Source organism: Emys orbicularis, chromosome 3 (assembly GCF_028017835.1).
Source record: "Emys orbicularis isolate rEmyOrb1 chromosome 3, rEmyOrb1.hap1, whole genome shotgun sequence".
In the NCBI taxonomy this organism is placed as follows: domain Eukaryota; kingdom Metazoa; phylum Chordata; order Testudines; family Emydidae; genus Emys; species Emys orbicularis.
The window spans coordinates 16179208-16203196 of NC_088685.1; the positions used below are offsets into that span (position 1 = coordinate 16179208).

The 23989-nt window shown below is 43.6% G+C and overlaps 1 long non-coding RNA gene across 1 annotated transcript in view; it reads right to left on the bottom strand.

Moving 5' to 3' along the window:
* LOC135876379 (uncharacterized) overlaps positions 1-23989 on the bottom strand; it is a 32361-nt gene that overhangs the window by 3233 nt on the left and 5139 nt on the right. The window contains exon 2 of the long non-coding RNA XR_010561306.1: positions 21836-21949. This is a non-coding gene — a long non-coding RNA (uncharacterized LOC135876379). The remainder of the gene's footprint in view (positions 1-21835; positions 21950-23989) is intronic.

Consider the following 23989-nt stretch of genomic DNA (forward strand, 5'->3'; position numbering starts at 1 on the left):
TAGACCATATTTCAGAAAGCCATCCGGTCGCAATGTACAGCCTCCAAGTGAGGATGACTTTACCGCCTCCTTTGATAAACTGTTCCGGTGAATAATTGTCCTCCTATTCCCTGTGTGAATAGATCTACTTTCCAACTTCTAGCCACTGGATTTCAAACTGCCTCAGGGCGTATTTGCATCACATTATGACACTCCCGCCCTGTAGCTTTGGCCAAAAGGTGTTTATTCCTTATCTCTGTTTCCTTCAAGAGCTATAACCCTTCCTACAGCTATGAGATCAGAAACAGAAACCAAAATCAAAGACGCATGTGAGACAGGTTGAAATTTCACCCCGCTACACACACTTGCTATCCTCTTCCTTAGGAACGGGGAGCCATTGGGTCTCTCTTGCCTCCCCTAATCAGCCCCTGGCAGGTCCCGGGGGAACAACACTGGTTATGGTGCTAAAGGTGAACAGAGCAGTTCTCCTATTACTAATGTTCTGAGCACTTCAAATTCAGTGAGAACGATTCTGGCACATCGTCCATCGCACGCGTGCAAATGAACTGAAAGGTTTTTCTTTTTAAAAACCGTTGATCTGAGGATTCACATATAATCGCATCATTTCAGTTTCTTACTATAGTTTACATGAACTGTAGAGTGGATAAAAGCCATGACTGAGTTTCAACCAAACCTGGAGCGTCTGGAGGAAACCATGTCAGAATTAAGTGATTTTTGCTTGGTTTCCAGCCCAAACTAAACCAAACTTGGAGATTTGGAATGAGTGCCACTGTGAATTTTTCCTTTGTTTCAACCCTGAGGAGTAAAGTGAAACCGAGGAGGGTCAACCCGTCACTGGATGTATCTGAAAAAGGATCCTCACAAGCCCCTGTGAAGTAGCTCTAGTTAACAGCCCCATCTGAGCTAACTTGTTGCAGTGATTTGTACCCATCTCTCTTCCAGTCTGTAAATGAACAGGCTAAAGTGACAGCAACGTTTGCATGTAGTGACCTGCATGACTCCTAAGGTCTTGGCTTTGCTTAAGAGGCCACATACATTTCCATCAATCATTTGGGTGCTGCCCCTCATACCAAGTACTCCAGTGCGGCCCCCATCTGCCTGGTATGTTCCCCATTTAGTGCCAGAGTTCCATGGGTGCCTCACCGTTAATGCTCCATGTGCCTGACAACAAAGACAATGGGAGGACAGACAACTGGACCCCATGCGATATCTTGCACTGTAAATGGAAGTCAAAGTATTAACACCCCCACCTATAGCTATCACAAGAGGGAAGTAACATGGCTATCAACTCCATGCCTGTTCATTTAGCTCTCTGCCTATCTATCCAACTGTCTGTCCATCGGTTTGCCTATCTGTCTACATCAATGGTCACCAAACTGTGGGGCATGCCCCCTAGTGGGGCGCGGAGGAACGTTCTGGGGGGGGCATACAGGTGGGCCAGGGACAGCCCCCACAGGGGGCAGAAAGGGCGTGTCACTCTTCCAGCCCTGCTCCACCCCCAGATCAGCTCCGCCCCATTCAGCACCCAGTCCTGCTCCGCCTCCAGGCCCAGCTCCGCCATCATTCCCTCTCCACTGCCAGATCAGCTCCGCCCCCAGCCCCATTCAGCACCCAGTCCTGCTCCACCCCCAGCCACAGCTCCAGTCTGCTTCCTGCTCTGCCCCCAGCCTAGCTCTGCCCTCATTCCCTTGCTGCCCCCCAGATCCACTCTGCCACCAGCCACAGCTCCACTCCGACCCCAGCTCCACCTTCAGCCCAAGCTCCACTGCTGAGGAAGCCTTGGCTGTGCAGTAATGGGGGAGGTGGGGGGGCCTGGCCAGATTCCGTTACTGATGGGGGGTGGGGAGAGAGTGGACTGAAAAAGTTTGAGCACCACTGATCTACTTACTTATATTGTGCCCATCCCTGTGGTACCTGGATGCATTTCTCCCACTAGCTTTGTATAGCTCATATTTTCTACCTCTTGTATTTTTATTTTCTCCTCCTTCCCCAAATACTTCCTGCCTTTCACGCCCCCCTGCTTTGTGCAGTCAGGCTCGCTGGGGCCTAACAATCTTGGAGTTCCCCTATACATATTTTATTTCACTTATTTTTAGAAGACAGTTTGACCACAAGGCAGCATTTTCCAAGCACCCATTGACAAAAGAGCAAAATGCAAGGAGACAAGATTATTCCCATACAACTGTTCAGGGCAACAGAGAGTGCATTTCACTGCAGCGGCAGCACAGGCCTTTCTAGCTGTCATCTGATTAAACATTAGTTATACTGCACATTATATTGCCTAATGAGAAAATTATTCTAAATTGCCCCTCGGGATGGTTGTGATTAAACTGTTTGCCTCCACTTCCTTTACTAAATTAAAATAAAAGAAAACAGAAAATCTGGAAAGCGGTCCTAATAATGGTTTCTGAATTCCTAGAGATTTTTCTTTTGCTTTTGCTACTAAGCCAGTTGATTGGACATATTTTCATGCTGCCATTTGAAGCCAAATCTGTGATGAGATGGGGATGCTTTTTTAGGGGATGTATCAAGCTGGAATTGCTGTGTTGTCAACCAGACCAAATTCCTGATCCACTTTAATTGTATGCATACCCATGGGTGTCATTAAAGCTTCCCCTTCCATTGATGAGCTTTGTCAAGGCATCAGATGTCTGTTTCTTAAAAAGAGCTGCATTTCATAGACACAAATATATGGAGTTTCATTCAGACTCTTTATTTAAACTCTAATTCTTTTGAATTTTGTACAAATAAACAAGGCCAAGTCATTGAAATGCAATCCATTTTTGCTGTTGACCATTTTCCAAAGCGAGAAAACATGTCATTTATGCTTCTTTTAGACTTTTTTAACTTATCAAGGGTAAAACAGGGTTCCATTGAATTTGTGTGTGTGTGTGTGTTCCTGATTGTGTATGAATATAATCTGGTCAGTGACAGTGAATAATATATGTGAATATGTTTTTATATGTGGGTGTCTACAGTTGTCTGAGTGCATGTATGCAAACTGTAGGGGGTCCAAATCCTCCACTGGTGTAGTGGCATAGCTCAGTTTAAGTTAATTTAAATGATAGCAGAATGTTAATGTCAAGCGAGAGTTTACTTTATGCACAGAAATGCCACAGTTAAAGTTGCATATGCAACCTTCATTCCGTTCCCTCTGGTGTGCATGCCTCATGAGAGAGTTATTAATGACATGATCACATACTAGACCTTAAATAGCACAATATATTACAAAAATATTTCTGCACCTTTAGATATGGTATGGCTGTGCAGTAGTGTTGTGTATTGCTGTATTAACTATTAAGTTTATGCCAGATAGACATGAAAGCCCATGAAAGGCATTAATGATAACATGCAGAGTAAATTCATTTATGTAAAACAAGATGTGCAGAGTCCATGAAAGTCGCTTATATTATGTACAAGATGCACAGTAAATGAGGCAAAGGATCATTGAGCACCATGCAATACCAATAATAAATGAAGCCAGGGCTTCTGTGGGTGCATGGTGTTCACCTTATGAGATCTCCAGCTAACTGCACTCTCATGCATAATACACCCTGACCTCCCTTCATCTCGTTTCTTTAAAAGTGCTGCTGTTGTTAAAATTCACTGAGCATGTATCAAGTGTGGTTTTCAAAGTCTCCTAAGCTAGCCTAATCATAACACGCTTTTCACTGGAGCTTTCAAAAGCACTTCTTCTCAGCAAGGGCTATTTCTCTGTAACAACAGCTTCCTACACCCAGCCGTCTCAGTTCTAAAGCTTTTCAAAATGTGGAGCAAGAAGTTTTTCTTCTGTTTTTGAACATCTTGGCTTAGGTGTGGTACACATCAGCCCAGTAAGGGAAATTTTTGGATAGTTCTAAGCAACTCAGAGCAGGGTTTTAGAATAGAATGCTTAGGCAACATTTAACTTTAGCTGTCACTAGCACTCAAGGCATAAAACAGTGGTTGCCATTGAAAAGTCAACATTCTAGTACAGGGGTCGGCAACGTTTGGCACGCGGCTCGCCACGGTAAGCACCCTAGTGGGACGGGCCAGTTTATTTACCTGCTGACGCGGCAGGTTCGGCCGATCGCGGCCCCCACTGGCCGCGGTTCACTGTCCCGGGCCAATGGAGGCGGCGGGAAGCAGCGCGGGTGAGGGATGTGCTGTCCGCGGCTTCCCGCCGCCCCCATTGGCCCGGGACGGCGAACCGCGGCCAGTGGGGGCCGCGATCGGCCGAACCTGCCGCGTCACCAGGTAAATAAACTGGCCCAGCCCGCCAGGGTGCTTACCCTGATGAGCCGCGTGCCAAACGTTGCCGACCCCTGTTCTAGTATCTGGCATTCTGTGATATTTCTCTGTATTTAGAATAAGAAATGACTTAATAGTCTAGTTAATACTTAGTCCTGCCTCAGTGAAAGGGACTTGGACCAGGAATGGCAGAAGCTTCCTAAAAGTGAGGGGAATCACCAGCACCTGAACCGTGGCTCTGCCCACATGCCGCCCTTCCCCCCTGAGACCCTGCTCCCACGCCGCCCTCTCCCAAGACTCCACCCCACCCCTTCCCCTGAGGCCCTGCCCCCGCACCACCCCTTCTCCCTGAGCCTCTGCCTTCACACCGCTCCTTCCCCCAAGACCCTGCTACAGTGCCATCTCTTCCCCCCAAGACCCTGCCTCCCCACTCGATCTTCTCTGCCTCCTTCCCCTCCCCCCACTCGCTTGCCCTTATGGCCGGTAAAAAGGTGCTCCTGGACTGAACTAGGTGCCCTATCCCTACATTTCTATAATTCTATGACTTGTATCTATTCAATTGAAATCTGTCTTTTCTTATTATAATTTATATTGTGGTAGCACCTAGAGGCCCCAGTGTTCTTACTCTATGCATTTTACAAACATAACTAGAGCTGGTCAATAAATAGAAAAAACATTGTGAATATTTTCAGAGATTTTGCCGTCATTTTCATTCCATGGGTTCTAGTCACTCAAAACATTTGCAAATATTTTTTATCTCAAATTTTTTATAAAAATATTTTCATTTAAATGTTTTGTTTGCACAGTTTGGGCTTTTTCAGTTTTCCTCGGTCAGATCAACACTACAAAATTTTGTTAGCATAGCTCTGTCAGTCAGGAGTGTGAAAAAAAAAAACCCACTCCTACGCCGGCAAAAATCCCAGTGTAGATGCAGCTATGCCGACAGAAGAGTGCTTCTGTCACCACAGTTGATGGCATTCAGCATTACTATGCTGACAGAAAAACTCCTTCTGTCAGTATATGCTGCATCTACACTAACGGGGCACTGCTGGTACAACAATTTTGGTAAAGCTGTGTAGACAAGCTCCGTTTCTCCCCTCTTTTTTCCCCATTCCCACCATCTCTTTTTTCCTCCTTCTACTGTGCACTTGGAAAAGGGGTAGGGGAACAAGAGAAAGAGGAGGGGGGAAGTGAAAAATGATAAACGTGAAAAGTGAAAAATAAAAACAAAAACAATTTTTTTTGCTTTCTAGCTTCATTCAAAAATAAACAAACAAAATCAGAAAATAAAAAAACACATTTTAAGAAACTGTCTTATTAAAAAAACGCAATTTTTCAACAACGAAGTTTTTATTCAAAAAGTTTCAACCAGATCAACATAAGAAACAGTTCTTGCCACAAAGTAATCTGTGAGTGGTATGAAAAAATCCTGTCTTGCTGAGCACCGTGTGTCCCTCTTCCCCATGACACACTTGGTTAAAGCTCATAGATTGCTTATACATGCCACTGGAGTAAATCGATATAGTTCCACTGACTCCCACCAGCTGAGAATCTGGCCTTGTGTGTTTATATGTATACCTTGGGGGAGGGATAGCTCAGTGGTTTGAGCATTGGCCTGCTAAACCCAGGGTTGTGAATTCAATCCTTGAGGGGGCCATTGAGGGAGGTGGGGCAAAAATTTGTCTGGGAATTGGTCCCCCTTTGAGCAGGGGGTTGGACTAGATGACCTCCTGAGGTCCCTTCCAACCCTGATATTTTATGATTGAGAGAGACTGTTCTGTGTATATTTTACAGCTACAAAACTATCCTTTAAATCTTCTGGTCCCTCAAGCAGAGCTGTTCTGACCTCAGTGGCAGGGCGCAAGACTGCATTTTAAAGTGACCCCCACATTTATGCCCTAAGGCAGAGTCTTTGTATTCTTTTTTTCCCTCCTCTAACTGGAGGGTTATGTGTTTCTTAGCTACTGGTCAGACTGGTAGCGCCTGCCAAAAAGCTTTCAGGGAATTTCCTCACCATGTAACATATTTATGAGTCATATGAAAAACTGGGAAATGATTCAACCAGCTGTCTTTCATTGACTCAAAGATTTTTACAACACCTTTGTGCCTCATCTTTGATTTGAGCCAGCAGAATGGTTTATTGTAACATCAAATAGTCTTATGTTCACTTGAAGGAAACTTCCTACTACAAAAAAGCTGTAAAACTTGTGAAAACAGTCCACCACTAAAGGAACAATGCACAGAGCTACTGTATTTTTTCCACGATGAATTAATGAATTTAACTTCCATCCATTAACGCTGCAGAGCAGGCTATTAATGCTACCAGTTGCTTGGTGGCTTGAGTATATTTACCAAGTATGGCTAGGGTGACCAGACAGCAAGTGTGAAAAATCAGGACGGGGGTTGGGGGTAATAGGAGCCTATATAAGAAAAAGACCCAAAAATCGGGACTGTCCCTATAAAATCGGGACATGTGGTCACCCTAAGTATGGCAGTGATCAAGCTAATGATTTTGTCAGGTTTCTGAGTGTGCCCAATGTGAACTAGATAGTTCCAGGAACCTGAGCAGACTCTGACCGAGCTGAGTGCTCATGAGGTCAATTGAATGTTGCCAATTCTCACGATTTTATCACGAGATCTCATGTGTTAAAGCTCCAGGCTCCTGGATTTGTGCTATTAGATGAGAATCTCAGCTTTCATTTTAAATAAAAGACGCTTCTAACCCTCATGCTTGTAGAAAAAAGTTTTAGAACATGACCCAAGTGTATCCTAAAGATTCAGAAACCAGAAGGCAAACAAAAGAACCTGAAATGTATTACTGTTAAAAAAAACCCTCATGTTTTTAAAGCCAATCTTTGTGGCCTGACTCATGATTTTTGAGTATTTGGGGTTGGCAATACTGCATGCAACCTGAATTCCCATGTGCTTACTAAACATTTACAATGGCTAATTGGAAATTTTTAAGAAAAACAGAGGTGGTTCAAATGCAGCCCACAGAATCTAAAATGTTGCCTGCAGTCCCCAGTCATTTGCATTACAGGTGCAACCTTTTAGTCTGCAGAGACTACAAGGCCCACCACCCAATGTTCCATCTTAAGCTGAGTGGCTTTCTGCTCAGGTGAAGTAGCATTGCATGATGGCACACGAAGTCTCCAGGGCCATCACCACTATTAAACCTGAGGGTGGCTACAGAAGTCTTCTCCATTTACTTGAAGCACATTAGTCCTTTGGTCCTGGGAAGTTGTCACACCTCAGCCCTCATCAAGCAGTTTGGGCACCATGCCCTAAAGAAAGTGAGAACATTGCAAGACAGGAAGGAGGAAAGTGTTTCTCTCTGCTTCTTGATTAACCTCAATATCTTTTAACAAAATGACTCACAGAAACAGACATCATTTTCTTTCATTATAGCTGGTCAGCTGGACTGGACAAATAATTGTGTTGCAGAACATTATACCTGCTGCTGCCTTTCCTTCATCATCTTCGCCCGGTAGAGCTCTGAAAGATGAGGAAGAGTTCCTCTAACACATAATTTGGTAAATTTGGCCACTGTCTAATCAATTCTGTCCTGAAATATTGAAACATCTTAGCTTTATACAGATCTTTTTCATACCAAATGATCCCAAACCACTTTACATACCAAGGGCCAAATACAGGTTCTTCCTCAGTTTTGACGCAATCCCTGTTCACTCAAATACTTATTGACTTCAGAGGGAGTTTTGAACACAGGAATTCTCACACTGGATCAGAACAGTGGGCCATCTAGCACAGTGTTCTTTTTTGATCCTGGTGAATACCAGCTGATTCAGAGGAAGAAACCCTGCAGCAGGTAGTTAGGGCATAACATGAGCCCATGGAAAATTTCCTCCGACCGCAATAGTCGGAGGTTGGCTTCTATCCATAATCTTGAGGGTCTATAGTCCTTCCAAAGCTCTTCTTTATTTTCTCATACTTAGTACTATAACTCTGGACATTCTAATTATACTCTTCAACTATCCCTCGATAGGGTTAGAGGTCTAAGGGTTAGAGGAATAATTTTGCCAGTTACAGAATGCATTTCTTTTCTGTTGAATTAATGTTAGGATTTCCTTGTTGTTTTCTTCACCCAGTCTTGGTGTCAATGAGTGGAATATCCTATGGTTTCAGCACATGCACTGTGAATGGTGTCTTTAAGTTGACCCCAGTGCTCTTGAATGTCAATGACGTTGCCAGGAAGTTAGAGATTTTCTCAGACAAGTGTTGCTGGAACGTCTCACAGCTGGGCTGGTTTTGAAGGGCTTTGAGGTTGTACTGCTTTCGCTTAATCTTTGGGTGTTTGTGGTATGGTGGAGCGAGCTGCAGGTACATGATTGATCTTACTAATTGATGGTCTGTCCAACAGTGATCTGTACCTCTCATGGCTCGTGTTATATGGACGTTGGTGTTATCTCGGGCTCTGACTATAATATAAGACAAGGAGGTGCCAGTGTTTGGACTGAGGATGTTTCCAGGTGATCTTAAATTTGTTGCTCTGCCTAAAGAGGATATTTGTGATGAGCAGGTCATGCTCCACGCATTTGCTGAGGAGGAGAATACCATTGGGGTTTACATTTCCACCCCTTCTTTGCCTATTGGGTCACTCCAGAGTTGGGAGTCCCGACCAACTCTAACATTGAAATCTCCCAGAAGGATGAGTTTGTTCTGCCTTAGGTGTGGCTGTGAGGACTGCATCAACAGTGCTATAAAACTGCTCCCTGTTGTCTTCCTCATCATCGAGAGTTGGGGTGTGTGCACTGATGACCGTGGAATATTGGTTGTTGCTGAGCTTGAGCCGAAGAGTCATGAGACGCTCTTTGATCCCCACGGGAAGCTCCAAAAGCTGACTGGCGATCTTATTTTTGATGGCAAAGCCAATCTCATGAATGTGTCTGTCTTCAGGTGGCTCCTTTCCAAAAGAAGGTGTAGCCACCTCCATTCTCTTTTAATTGGCCCTCGTCGGCCTGGCAGGTCTCACTAAGGGCTGCAATGTCAATATTGAGTCTTGCCAATTCTCTGGCAATTAGGGCAGTTCTTCTTTCTGAGCATTCACTGTGCTGAGAGTCCATAAGAGTGCGGACATTCCAGGTGGGGAAATTCATTGTCTTAGCTCTCTTCTTTCGGCCACAAAGTTGAGTGATCCCACTGGATACAGCCATCCAGTCAGAAGGGTGTGAGACAGCCTGTTTGGGGCACCTTTTATAGCCCCCACCCTACTTGGGATGAGCAGAGGGGATCCTGAAAAGACCTGCTCAGTCACAGTCACTAGAATATCCTTGGCAATCAAACAAAATGGGTGTGAACACAGTCAAAACAAATTTGTTCACAATTTGAAGTATTTGAAGTATTCACTCAATTATATTAGTACATGACATTACTACTGTCTATCTCTATGGGAACAATAAGGAATCACGTGTAGGAGTCTCAAACCCAGGATACACATAAAATCCCAACCAATGAGGCTGTCTTTTTGCCACAGTCTACACCAGAATTCTCCTGTCCTCCTCCACCCAGACTAGCAGAGCGCCCCAAGTGATTGCTCTCGGAGCTCAGCTGCCATTGTTTGTAACGAGGTGTAAAAGATATTTAACTTCATTGGAGTTGGCAAATGTTCTAGGTCTTAACCTAACAGTGGATACAAATCATTTCTAACACACAAAACAGACTCTCGCTTGCTTGCCCTTTGGGGTTTTATTGCTTATCAGGATATGTGGAATCAAGATGTGTTCCCTTGTTCGCCATAAAATATTCATGAATTATAAAAATAGCTTGATGATAAACTTCAGAATACTACTTAAATATGCCCACGCAGACTGGGGGAGAATATATGGTTAGTGTTGTGAAGGATAGATGCTGGCAACTGATCAGAGCATCCTGCTAATAAAGTTAATTAGATCCTGGAAGCATGCTCCATGCATTCTAAGGTTGGAGCAACACCGCCAGTGATGATACTTGCAAGATCAACATCAGAAAAAATCTTCTGTAATGAGGCTTCTGAAAATTCCATAAATCACACACAAGCAATTTGTTTCCTGCAGAATTACAAAAAGAAAATTGCAGCTGGAATGCCTTCCAGCTGAGGATTGCCAGTAGATAACAAATGTGCTTCCTAGAGCAATTAGGGATGAATAATTAAATGCTGAGAGGCAGTGTGGTCTAGTAGATAAGGGACTAGACTGGGATTCTATTTCTGGTTCTGCCGCATGACCCTAGGTAGGCCATTTCACTTCTTTCTCTTGTCTTTCTAGAGATAGGTTTTCTGGGGTAAAGACTGTCTCTTATATGTGTTTGTACATCTTCTAGTGCAATGGTGACCCAGTCTTCACTGGGGCCTCTAGGAGCTAAAAATAATAATAAAGTACAAACAAGCAGGGTAAAAGAAATAATGGACACAGCCATTTTTGAAATTGGTTGGGGCAAGGTCTTCTCATTCTGCGTTGGCATGTTCTGTGCCCTCCAGGTCACATTCAAGCTCACATCTCTTTTACTCGCAGTTGGCCTTGGATCAAAGCTCAGCAGGGAATAGCAAGTCTTTTTCTAATCAGCTTGACCCAATAAGATATAGACTGCATTTAGACCTTAAGAGAAGCCAGGAACCCATCAGAATATCCATGAGCAGTTCCTTTTAAGACTCTATTGAAAATGTTAACTTATTAGCTATTATTATTGTATTGTGGTAACACCAGGAGCCCCAATGATGGACCCAGACCCTCTTGTGCTAGGGGCTGTACAAACACAGAACAAAGCAATGGTCCTTGCCCCAAAAAGTTTACAATCTATGTGACATTCTCCTAGTTAACCACCTTGAAACCTGTTTTGTTTGACAGCCGTAAATCAGGAGCTCCCCAACTCAGTTTTCTAAACATTTCTTAATGGTGAAAACTATTTTGGCTAAAAGTGAGCTCAGCTGTATTCTTACACTGCATAATAATCTCCCTCAGGGAAGTGATGGAAGAGACATTTCTTGAGTCACTGGACTGGATGGAGCTCTGGAGAACACACAGTCAGGAACAATACTTCACTGGTAGGTGGCTGGGCAAGCCGGATTTGAAGCCCTGTGAATCTCAGATGTTTGAAGCTGAGTTTTGCTATGGAGCTGGATGGGGAAATATGTCAAGTGAGGAGGACACATGTGTTTCTGTTTATGCCCTTTACTGGATGCCATGAAGACCTTGCTCATAGTGTGTACATCACTCTCTGTTGGCTGGCTCACTGAAGATTTAATCGGCAGTACTACTACAGCAAAAGGGGATTCTTTAACTAAAGTTTAGGGGCATCTGCTTTCAGAGTGTAAGCTCCAGGGTTCTGTTCTCTGCTGAGGACCAGGAATCCCACACAGGGATCAATCCTCGAATGGCCCCAGCAGGAGGACCTAATAAGTCTTTCCTACCTCTAAAATCAATTATTGTTGTACGGGAGGCAGAACTTCCTCTGGAGACCAGGTTTGAGTCTGGGGAATGAACTCCCCCAGGAACTAAGGACCATCACAAACCTCACCACTTTCCACGCCAAGTGCAAGGCACATTTCTTTGACCTTGCCTTCTCTAACAAACACATCACAACAGGTATATTTATAAAAAACAAACCTTGCCAAAACAAGAGACACTCCACTGCACATGCTTCTCCCTCTGGGGAGAGGATGAGAAAACAAACAACACGTGGCAGATGTGTAGTCATGTTACTAAATGCACTGTCAGAAGCGCCTGGATACTACAGTGATGAGTGTGGTATAAGAAACTATGCAGAACAGAACATCAGGCCTCCTGTGGAAACCTCACACTGGATACACACGGCCAGCTCAAGATCCTCTGACTGATCAAACTATCCTCTCACGGTCATATAGGTGAAAGGACACGTTTGGAACTAGGAGTGCTGCATCCCCTGGCTTGAAGTGGTTTCCATTATATACAGGGTTGACAGTTTGGTTCAATCGTTCTCAGCATCCCACTATAAAAATTGTTCCAGTGTCCCTGGTGCCTTGGCATCTCATGACTGTGGTTTCCACTTCAGGGCAGACTGTTCGATAACAGGGAAGTTAATCCAACTGTGACTCTAACTCCTTAGGCACATGAGCTAATCACACTGCTTATTAACTTTTGCCAGCCTTAATATAGAATTTGAACAGCATCCTTGGAAACTCCATTCCCTCTTCACACCATGTAAGCAGACCCCTGTGATATTAGGCCCCTTTCACCTTTGTAACAACAGGAAAGTGCCAGCAGACACTTTCAGACACCAGCCTGGGGGGGAGGGATAGCTCAGTGTTTTGAGCATTGGCCTGCTAAATCCAGGGTTGTGAGTTCAATCCTTGAGGGGGCCACTTAGGGATCTGGGGCAAAAATCTGTCCGGGGATTGGTCCTGCATTGAGCAGGGGGTTGGACTAGATGACCTCCTGAGGTCCCTCCCAACCCTGATCTTCTATGATTCTATGACTGTTTCCTGGAGGCAACTGTTTGGAAGTGACACTGCCTGAGAAGCCAGTAGACTGGAGAAGCCATGTTGTAGACAGCCACAATGAAGCTGGAGTTTGTGAATTAACCCTGTGTCAGAGCAAGATTGTATGTAGCAGAAGATCCAGACACAACGAAAGCGTAAAACATGGTGGCAGTGGTTGAGTCTTAGACAGTAGGAGGCTGCACTGCAGAGAGCAGAAGACTTCTGTGCATACACAGTTTGCTTTACAAGACCAGGCTGATAACAGAAAATGGAGGGGTATTAAATCTGCAGTCTAAGAATTTAGCTCGGGCACAGAAGAGCTGGGAGGAGGAATTTAAAGAGATTACTATGACAGATAAAGAGGATGCTTAGACAATAAAACTGTTACCTGATTAGAAAAAGGAGAGAAAGAAGGGAGACTGCACAGAAATTCCCCAAGTTCAACACACCTTCGAAGCAATAACAGGCTGTTTTAATACTCCCTGTACTCCCAGGAAGAGTGAAATGGTGGGATAATATCATTTCTTAGGATCAAGCCGCTGGGGAGGGTATAGATGAGTAGGGCACCAATTTAAACATGCTAGCAGCCAGTTGCAATTTTGGAAATCTTAAAGATTCGTTGATAACAGACCAGATGGTGTTTGGGATCCAAGAGTCACAAGTATGAGAGGGGCGGCTGAGGGAAGATGAGCCACCTTTGAGGAAAAGCTTGGAGATATGAAGGGCTGCAGAGCTAGTCAAAGAGAGGACTGGAACCCTGGAAATGCAGTCAGGAGAAACTGTCCATGCAGTAGATAAGAAACAGAAATCAAAACTGGATACAACATTAGTAGATGACAATGGTACAGAAACATGCAAGTACTATGGGAGAAAACATGTAAGACAGAAAAAGAGGTGTCTGGCTTATAGGGGGAAATGCCATATCTGTGACAAATTTAATCACTTTGCAGTCAAATGTTTGTCCAGAAAGAAGAAAAACAAATCCCAGGTATACACAGTAACTGAAGAGAGCAACAGAGAGTATGAGGACATTATGTGGCTGACCGAACAGTGGGTAAACACAGTGCAAGAAGACCCTAGTAAGCATCAGAAACAGTTGCATGGAATCGTGTTACTTGTGAAGAAAGCGATACAATTTCAATTAGATGGTGGCACAAGTTGTAATATTATCCCAACCAGTCTGTTGAACCCAGACATACAGTTAGAAGAGACTAACCAGCTGTTAACAATGTACATTCATACCACTTTAAAGCCCCTGGGGAAATGTACAATTAAATTAAGAAATTCAAAGAACAAAAAGAAATACAGACTGGACTTTGTGGTCATAGATGATGAGATAGCAGTACCACTTCTGGGCAGCAAGGCCACCCAAGCCACAAACCTAATAAAAGTATAATTCCAAAACATAATGCAAGTGGATAGCGGAGTGACTGAAGATTCCTTGGATGATATTACCTGGGATCAGGCAATGATACAGAGGAAGCATAGGAATGTATTTCAGGGAGACGGCTGGCTGGACAGTATTTATAAAATAGAGATTGACACCAGTGTGAAGCCAGTTAATTTGCCAAAACGAAAAGTACCTGTTGCCTTACTACAGCCACTGAAATATGAACTGCAGAGCCTAGTGAATCACGGAATTATACAGCCTGTAGAGAAGGGCAGTCTTGGATAAGTAGTCTTGTGGTGGTAAGAAAGCCATCCAGAAAACTAAGAATATGCATAGACCCAAAGACATTAAACAAAGTTTTGAAATGGGTAGCCATTTCCTTCTGCCTACAAGTGAGGACACATTACCAGATCGGTCTAAAATGAGACTTTTTACAGAATGCAGTGCAAAAAGTGGATTCTGGCACATCAAACTGGATGAAGAATCCAACTATTTGAAGATTAAGGATGCCAATGGGAGTCAGTCCGGCACCAGAAAACTATTACAGAGCAGAGTGACCCAAGCATTGGAGGGCCTGACCAGAATCTGGACAATAGCAGATGATGTACTGATAGTGCGGGAGGATTACAATCCAGAACAAGCACAACGAGATCATGACTACAAATTACTACAATTTTTACAGAGATGCAGAGAAAAGAGTATTAAATTGAACATAGACAAGCTCAGGTTGAGAGTACCCTAGGTGCCGCACATTGGACATTTGTTGACTTCCAAATGCCTGAAAGTAGACTCAGAAAAAGTGAGGGCAATTAGATAAATGCCAAGACCCAGCAACGTCAGAGGAGTCCAAAGATTCCTGAGACTAGTCAATTATTTAGCAAAGTTTTGCAAACATCTGTCTGAGAGCTGCAAGACTGCTGCTGAGACAGCTGACACATTGAGACATCTTATAGCCGGGGTTCCCAAACTTGGTTCGTGGCTGTGTTCAGGGTAAGCCCCTGGCGGGCCGTGAGACACTTTGTTTACCTGAGCGTCCCAGTGGGAGCTGCGAGCGGCTGTACCTGCAGACGCTCAGGTAAACAAAGCGTCTCACGGCCTGCCAGGAGCTTACCCTGAACAAGCTGCGAACCAAGTTTGGGAACCCCTGCCTTATAGGAATGGATGGACAGACAGGAGCAAGCATTCCGGAATGTAAAAGAAATAATTGGGAAAGCTCCCATTTTGAAATATTACAACACAGAGTACTCCCTGATGCCGCATCTGAGTCAGATCTAGGGGCTATCAGGCGGCAAGGGGAACAACTTGTCTTGTTTGCAAGCAGAGTATTGTCTGTGACAGAGAAAGGCTATGCTCAAATTGAAAAAAAGTTGTTAGCAATACTGTTTGGAATGGAAAAGTTTGGCCAATACACTTACAGTTGCAAAGTGGACATACAATCTGACAATAAACCTCTCAAAAGAATGCACGATTACTCAGTGCACCAAAGCACTTACAGCAGATGATGATGCAACTGCAGAGGTATGATGTACAGATCAAATATTGCCCAGGCAGAGACTTGATGTTGGCAGACACTGTGAGCCGTGCATACCTGCCACAACCCAGCAAAGAGGGATCTATAGAGGCTGATGTGGAGACAATAAATATGGTACAGTACTTATCTTTCTCAGAAGAAAGGCTGAGAGAGATACAGAGCAAGACAGAATGCTGCAGTCATTGAAACTCATGATCCTACAAGGATGGCCAGCCACAAAAGACCAACTATCTAAAGAGGTACCATTCTTTCAGATAAGGGATGAGTTGTGTGTACAGAATGGCATTATATATCCATGAGAAAAAGCAATTATTTCAGCATCTTTTAGGAATGAGATTATGCAAAAAGTTCATTCATCACACCTGGGAATTGAGGGTTGCTTAAAGTGCGCCAAAGAGACTATATACTGGCCAGTAATGAAGGAATGATTATAGACTTTCATGGAAAAGTGAGATGTATGCATATCCTGGGAAAACTGTCAACAGAAAGAGACCCTGTGGCAACATGAAGTTCCAGAAAAACCATGGGTGAAGGTGTGAAGTGGATTTAATTACCATTCGAGGCAAAGGATACATGGTCATTGTAGACTATTTTTCCAATTTCTGGGAGATAGACAATTTACCAGACGCAGGATCCAGAACAGTCATCTGGAAGATAAAAGCACACTTTGCATGTATGGGATACCAGATATCATGTGTTCTGATAATGGACCACAGTTTTTTTTCAGGAGAGTTACGGAAGTTCAATAAGGACTGGGATTTTGATAACATCTTCACTGGGGTATCCTTAAAACAATGGAAAAGTGGAACCAGCAGTAAAAACTGCTAAGAAACTGTTGAAAAAAACTTAAACTGCGGAGGCTGATTCATACTCAGCACTACTAGATCACAGGAATACTCCTTCACAAGGCCTAAATTCTAGTCCAGCCCAACAATTGATGAGCCAGAGACTGAAGACACTCTTGCCAGGTTGTCAGAGCCTGTGTATTTGGGTGCTTCGCTTGGTGAACTACAGAAAAAACAACAAAAAAGACAAGTGTTTTACTACAACAGATAGATGAGAGATCTGCCAGATCTGGAGCTGGGTGACAAAGTGCATATACAACCATTAACAAAAATGGATAAGTTCTGGCAAAAAGCTACAGTGGCGCAACAAGGAAACATATCAAGTGCAAATATCATATATCAAGTGCAAATGGACATGGACAGATAGTGAGGCGAAACCATAGGCACCTCAGGAATATAAAGGAAACCTGTAAGGACAGTATGGACAACACACATCTTATGGTTCTACAGCAGGAGACTCCCAAGTCAGAGTTGTTAGAAGTAGAAAATGTCAGGGGCATACCAGAGGATAGACAGGAGGAAGAGGGTGTTTCAACGGATATGCCAGCAACACCAAGCCTAGAGACTCTGGTTGACCAGACTGGAGGAAGACAGCACCAGGGAGGCACCAGTGAACCATACTGTACTAAAAGATTGTGGATTGTTAAAAGACCTGCTCTCCTGAGGGATTTTGTGTGATGGACTTCCAAGTTGTATAGGTATATAGCTAGACAAACTGATAAGGTGATAAAAGCAGTAACCACAAAAATGGTCAGGATCTGAAAGGAATATGTTAGATTATGTTATCAGTTATTGGTTGGGTGTTTGACAGTTTTCTTTAAAAGAGAAGGGATGTAACAATATGAAAGTGGTAGCAGACACTTCCAGGCAACATACTGTTTGGAAGCGACACTGTCTGGGGAACTGTCTGAGAAGCCATGAGACTGAAGAAGCCATGTTGTAAGCAGCCACAATGAAGCTGGGGTTTGTTAATTAACCCTGTGTCAGAGTGAGATTGTATATGGCAGAAGATCCAGACACAATGGAGCATAAGACAACCATAATATCAAAGAAAATCCAAGTTCCTGTGCTCCCAAAGGACTAGATACATACCACAGGTCAGTTCCTCCTTAGATCTCCCTCCTTTATCCAATAAGGCAATGGTCAGTCCAACCGGGGAATAAATTTGTTTAGGTTTTATTAATAAATGAAAATGAAGCAAAAGATATTTGTACAATGCTAAGAATTCTAAAGACACAGACAGACAAAGGCAAACTTAGGTTATTAGCTAATAAAATTTCTGTTCAAAGTAACAAGACTTACAGATTCAGCTTCTGAGGCTTATCCCAGCTGTGGCAGCTAGTGGTCCTTTACCCAGGGCCGGCTCCAGGCACCAGCTTAACAAGCAGGTGCTTGGGGCAGCCAAGGGAGAGGGGCGGCACCTGCGGCAATTCAGGGGCAGCAGGTCCCTCACTCCCTCTGATCACGGCTTTTTGTTTTTGTTTGGGGCACCAGAAATGCTGGAGCCGGCCCTGCCTTTACCTGGCATACAAAGTCCTTGCCTCTTAGGATCTGGTAGAAAAAAAAACGTTTCCTTCCATTAGGCAGCTTTTATCCAAAAACCCTGCCATGTGAGTGTTCTGACTCCACGCCTCACAGATGCAAAAGGTGATGGGGGGGGAGGGAGTCCATGAGGTAATTCTTCAGTGAAGTCATCCTGTGTAACTCTTCCCTGGGTGGGAGTTTCCTCTTCTCCATTGTCCTGTAAACAGGGTTCTACGTACTGTATTGAGAATCAAGGGGTTTCCTCTGGACATGTTGCTTTTTAATGGGTATCAACTGACCACTCTCCCCACTAAGGGATGTAGCCATTTTTATGGGCAAAACTCAGCAATGATTGATGGCTCTTGTTATCATGGGGTCTGGCCCAACCATGTGAGAGTTATGTTACACACTTGTAAAGATATTATCCTAACATGAGAAATTCAGATATTAGCATATGAGTAATAGTCACCCACTCACCAGCATTTAAGAAAGTCCAAAAATTACATATGTTACTGCAATTTTAACCACTTAATTATAATAATGTTCCACCAGCATTAAGCCTGACATATTGTCAGTTGATACTCAGATCTAGAGCTGGCCTAAGCCTTCAGCCCTTCTTCACAGGGGATTAGAAGAGCCCATATAAAACCCTTCTTTTAAGGAATTTTAAATAAACAATATAAGAAACTACTATAAAATACAGATAATTTCAAAAAGATCAAATTCATAGTGTCCTTTTAAAAATAGTAGGGTGTACTACTGCCGCTACAGTACTTGGTCTATTATTTCCTAAATGCCTCTTGGAAATGTGTTTTTAAGTAGAGACTGGGACAAGGAATGGCAGGTTGTTTGACACCGATTATTATTGTTACTGGAAGATGAATAATAAGAGAAAAGGGTCTGTGGGAAATAGAAACTGCTGGCGTGAAAAGATGCCAGTAACAAAAATCAACCAGACTCTTGGATTAGGAGAAATTTTGGAACAGGTAGCAAGCCACAGGTCTGAGAGGAGTGATATGTCTCCCACCACAGCAGGTAACTATGGGTGCCATTCAAGTTGGATGTGGAATTAGAGGTACTGGAGTCTCCTAGGCTGTGGTTGACAAGAATTGCATCATTAAACCGTGAGGTTTAGAGGAGTGTAGGAGAATATGTATGTGAGGGAGGCACCAACAGGTTTCTGAAATGTAATGTGGCTTTAAGGTACCTAACATATTTTCAGCTCATTCAAGATATAATGGAGATTTTATAGGACTGGAAGCTTCACCCTAAACTCAACTCTAACTCAACCTAAACATTATCTATTATTTAGAAAAAGTTTGGATAACTTCCTCTCCCCACCCACCCCATTATAAATCAATGAGCCTAGAGCATATGCTTGAAGTTAAGCACATGTTTAAGTATTTTGCTGAATCAGGACCATAATGAACAAGAGTTTGACAAAGTTCCTCTGTTAATTAACTTCCAGGAAATGCACATTTGTTTTTAGTAGACGTCTAATGAAGATAGATTTGTTTAAGATGTCAGTTGATAGAGCCAGAAACCAAGACATATCAACAAAACAAAAGCCCGGGGTTCATTAACAACAACAAAAAACCCGATGCTGATTATACTTCCAACAGTACTGGTGTAATGCCTTCAAACTTTCATTAACTTTACTCTCACATTAGAGGTGATTATTTTCCTAAATGATATGTGCACCTGTGTGATAGCAGCTGGATAGCTATAATTTTACTGAGCTGGAAGAAACATGGAAAGTCACCTGTACTCTTAACTATTTTATTTCTTTTATGACTTCAGTATGAATCCCATTCCTTAAAAGCTACTGGTTAAGCTTACATTTGTCAGGGGAAATGTGGGTGTTTTATCACATACCAGCTGTTAAAAGTCTCCTACAACTCTGCAAACTGTTTTAGGAGTCATTGTTTTTATCACTGCTCAAACTTTCAAGCGGTCCCCAGAACAAAGGAAAGAACAGCTGGGAAGTTTTAAAAACAGCAACGTCTGCCGTTTCACCCAGGTTCAAGCACAATAATTAATAAAGCTCTTTTTTCCTCCTCCATTCAAAATTTAAATGCACGATCACTTTTGAATAGATGAACATGACTTCTTTGTATTGTTGACATTGGCACTTCCCTTTGTATTCCAGGAACTGCATACCCCTGATCCAAAAATGCAATTAATTATTGTTATTATTAATAGAGGCCAACCTAGATGCCAACCTGGTAGAGGCCCCATTGAGTTAGGTGCTGCACTAGATAAAGAATATGTGAATCTGCCAATATCTTGCTCAGCTAGGAAAGAAAGAGTCACAAACCTATAAAAGAGTTAACATACAAATAGCTACATATATGGAGAGACCTATGATCCATCCAGTCTGGTATCCTGACAGTGGCCAATGCCTGATGCTTGCAAGGAAGCCAAGCAGAAAAACAACACCAAGCTCAATAGTGCCCTTAGTTTTGCAATAATGCAGTGAGAGAAAATTGTTTCTTGTTCCCATCTGTTATCAGTTTATGCTTTGAAGTATAAGGACTGGACTGACGATCTTTGTAATTTTATCATGATTAGTGTAATTAAAGATGCTGGGGTAGGTTTTCACAGACACAAATGACATAGAAAGCCAATGGGAGTTAGGAGCCATTTTCACCTTTGAAAATCTATCCTGCTATCCTTCATCACATAAATGACTTTTCTACTTTTTGAAACTTACAAAGCTTTCTGCTTTAACAATATCCTGGGGCAGGGCATTCCATAGGTTATCTATACGTTGAGTTCAAAAGGAATAGTAAAATAGTGCTCTAGTGCGATACCAAAATGAGTACCTCATTCATGGCAAGTAAGTCTCTGAAATGATATGATAGATACAAAGTAAGACACACATGTATTCAACAGTACCTTAAAGTAACTACTCTGCTCCAAACAAAGCTTCAAAACCTGATGGTATCTATATAATAGAAATGTTGTAATCAACAATCTTTCACTGGCCATTGGGAGATACACTCAGAATGTGGCCACCAACTCTTGTTGGTGGCCGCTCTGACAAACCCATCTCTCTGTCCCTGCCTCCCACGGCCCTTCAGCGAGAGCCTGTCCCGGGGAAGATGGCTCGGGAACTCATCGGCCACATGGAGAGTCCCAGGCTCCCTGTGTCCCAGCCTGACGGGAGCGGGGGAGCTGCCCAGAGGAGCGCCCTGGCAACCGAACACCACAGCTGCCTCCACAGACAAGAGCTGCCTCTGGCACCATGCAAACCAGCCCCATATGTCTCCAGATGCGTTGCCCGAGCCCCCAGAGAGGCTGCTCAGTGCAGGGCGCTGATCCCTGCTGGCCGCGCTAGCACAAACACCAAGGCGGCACATCTCACTGCCCTTGGTAACAGCTATTCAGGAGCAACAGCTGGGAGGGGGCTGCTGCTTACCCTCCCCCTCCCCAATCTCCACCCAAGCTTTGGAGGCTGTTGTGGCTGCCAAAAAATCTGCTGCTGGCCACATGAAGCCACGGTGGCCGCATTTCAGAAATGCTGCACCAGATGATCTAATACAGGGGTAGGCAACCAAAGGCGGCATGTGAGCTGATTTTCAGTGGCACTCACACTGCCTGGGTCCTGGCCACCGGTCCGGGGGGCTCTGCATTTTAATTTAATTTTAAATGAAGCTTCTTAAACATTTTAAAAACCTTATGTACTTTACATACAACAATAGTTTAGTTATATATTGTAGACTTATAGAAAGAGACCTGCTAAAAATGTTAAAATGTATTACTGGCACGCGAAACCTTAAATTAGAGTGAATAAATGAAGACTCGGCACACCACTTCTGAAAGGGTGCCGACCCCTGATCTAATAGATCTTTACTAATACTTGCCTCTGTAGCTGTAGGAATGTGATATATCAAGATTCCAATGGAAGATGAAGTTGGATTCTCCAAATGGATTCACAAGCTTGAAATGTTGCTTGTATTCAAAATAAATGTCAGGCTCTAAAGGAAATGGCAGCGATTAAGTTACAATCTATTAGATACTTTAACAAATACTTACAGCAGGTAAAAAAATGGAAAGCACCTAAGTGACTTAGGGGATGTCTGCATTGGAGCTGCAGGTGTAATTTCCAGTCTGGGTAGACACAGCCACGCAAGCAGTGACTGAGCTAGTGTTCTGAAAACAGAAGCGTAGCCACGGCGGCATGGGTGGCGAGAAGAGAGAGCCACCCGAATACAATTCTGTACGAGACCCTACGTCCATACTCGAGGTGGCTCCTGCTGCCACTCACACTTCCATGGCTACACTTCTATTTTTAGCACACTCGCTCGATCAGAGCTAGCACAGGTATGTCTACTCGAGCTGGGAATTACACCTCCAGCTCCAGTGTGGACATACCCTTAGGGGCACAAATCCCACCCAAAACTTTATACACACACACACTTTCGCTCCTTCCTTCTCTCTCTGTCCCCCCATCACAAACATAGGAAATGCATTAGTGCCTTTTGCCATGGCTTGCCCTCACACTGCGTGCACTGGGTAGCTACCTACCTGCCACAGTCCATCTCGAAGTGTGGTTATTAAATTACTTTGGATTCCTTTGCATTCAAACACTATGGGCCAAGCGGGGTCCTTACTCACAGTCAGCAACACCATACATCCCAGCTACTCCAGTGGGGCTAGTCATGGTGTACGGTAAACAGGGGATCACAATCCTTTGATTAGAAAGCACCTTGAGACCTCCTGAGGAAAAGCACATACATAGGAGCCAGGTATTTTTATTATTCTGAGCGGTGCTGAGCACCTTAAAATGCTCAATACCTCGCAGCATTAAGCCTGTGGTGTCTCTCATGGTGGAGAAGAGACAGGCCTCAGCTGTCATCAATATAAAGGGGCTTCTTTACTGAAGTTTCTGAGCACAGACAAGGAGCCTGTCGTTCTCCCTGGCTCTCAGCTCAGACTGCTTAATATCAGTACTGAGCGTCTCCCTGGCTCAGACAGTCATGGACTAGACTGCCAACTGCTACACGCTCCGAGAAATAGAAGCTAATACGATCACTTCAAAACGACCTCATTTGTTTCCAAAGCATATTGACGGGGCCTGATTCTGCTCTCCCTTGCACTGAGTTAACTCCATTAGCTTCAATGGTCATATTCCCGATTTATGTTCATGCATTTTGGCTTTGAAACAGAGCCTCAGTCCCTCAAGGCATTAGTGGCTCGATAGACTAACAGTGTTACTGAAAGGAAAAAATAAGGAGCACGTGAGCAACTCGGGTCCCAGCTGGAGAATTTTCCAAGATGGTGACAGTAGCACTTCCAAGAGGCAGCATTTAAAAACCATCATTAACAAAAACAAGCCCTTTAAACAGTCACCCCCCCAGGCACTCGGGCCTACATTAAAATAGACTTAAAGAAACATTCATGGACTTAAAATAAAACTCATTTTTAGAATGCCAGCAAAATTGTCTCCAGCGTTCACTCTGGCTTCTCTAACAGTCTAATCCTTAAATTACTCACCGGGAAAGGAAACAGTTTTTTGGGTTTTTTTTAGCTAAAAGGAGCCTGTGTATGAAACAAGGCTAGAAGAACTCTGCCAAAATGCAGCCTGCCGGAGGTGGGTGGCCTGCAGTTGATACAGTGTATAGTCCATATTGTCATCACGATTACAGTAGCAGCTAGAGCAGGGATACTCAGACGTCAATGGTTCAAGAGCCAAATTAGCAATCAACATTACCCAAAAGAGCCACAGTAATGTGAATTCATTGTTTCATTTACTATAGTACTATATGTTCATAGTTAAACAGGATGACAAGGGAAATATGTTTAATTCTCACAGCTTGGTTAATAGCTTTGATTGATTAATAATGAAACCACACAGTGCTTTAATATCCTGTGCTGCAAAGAGCCGCAGGAGACACTTTGAAGAGCCACTTGTGGCTCCTGAGGCTGTCTGAGTATCATTGAGCTAGAAGCTCCAACCAAGATCAAGGCCCCACTGTGCACGGTGCTGTGCACGGACGGCCCCCTGCCCCTGAAGA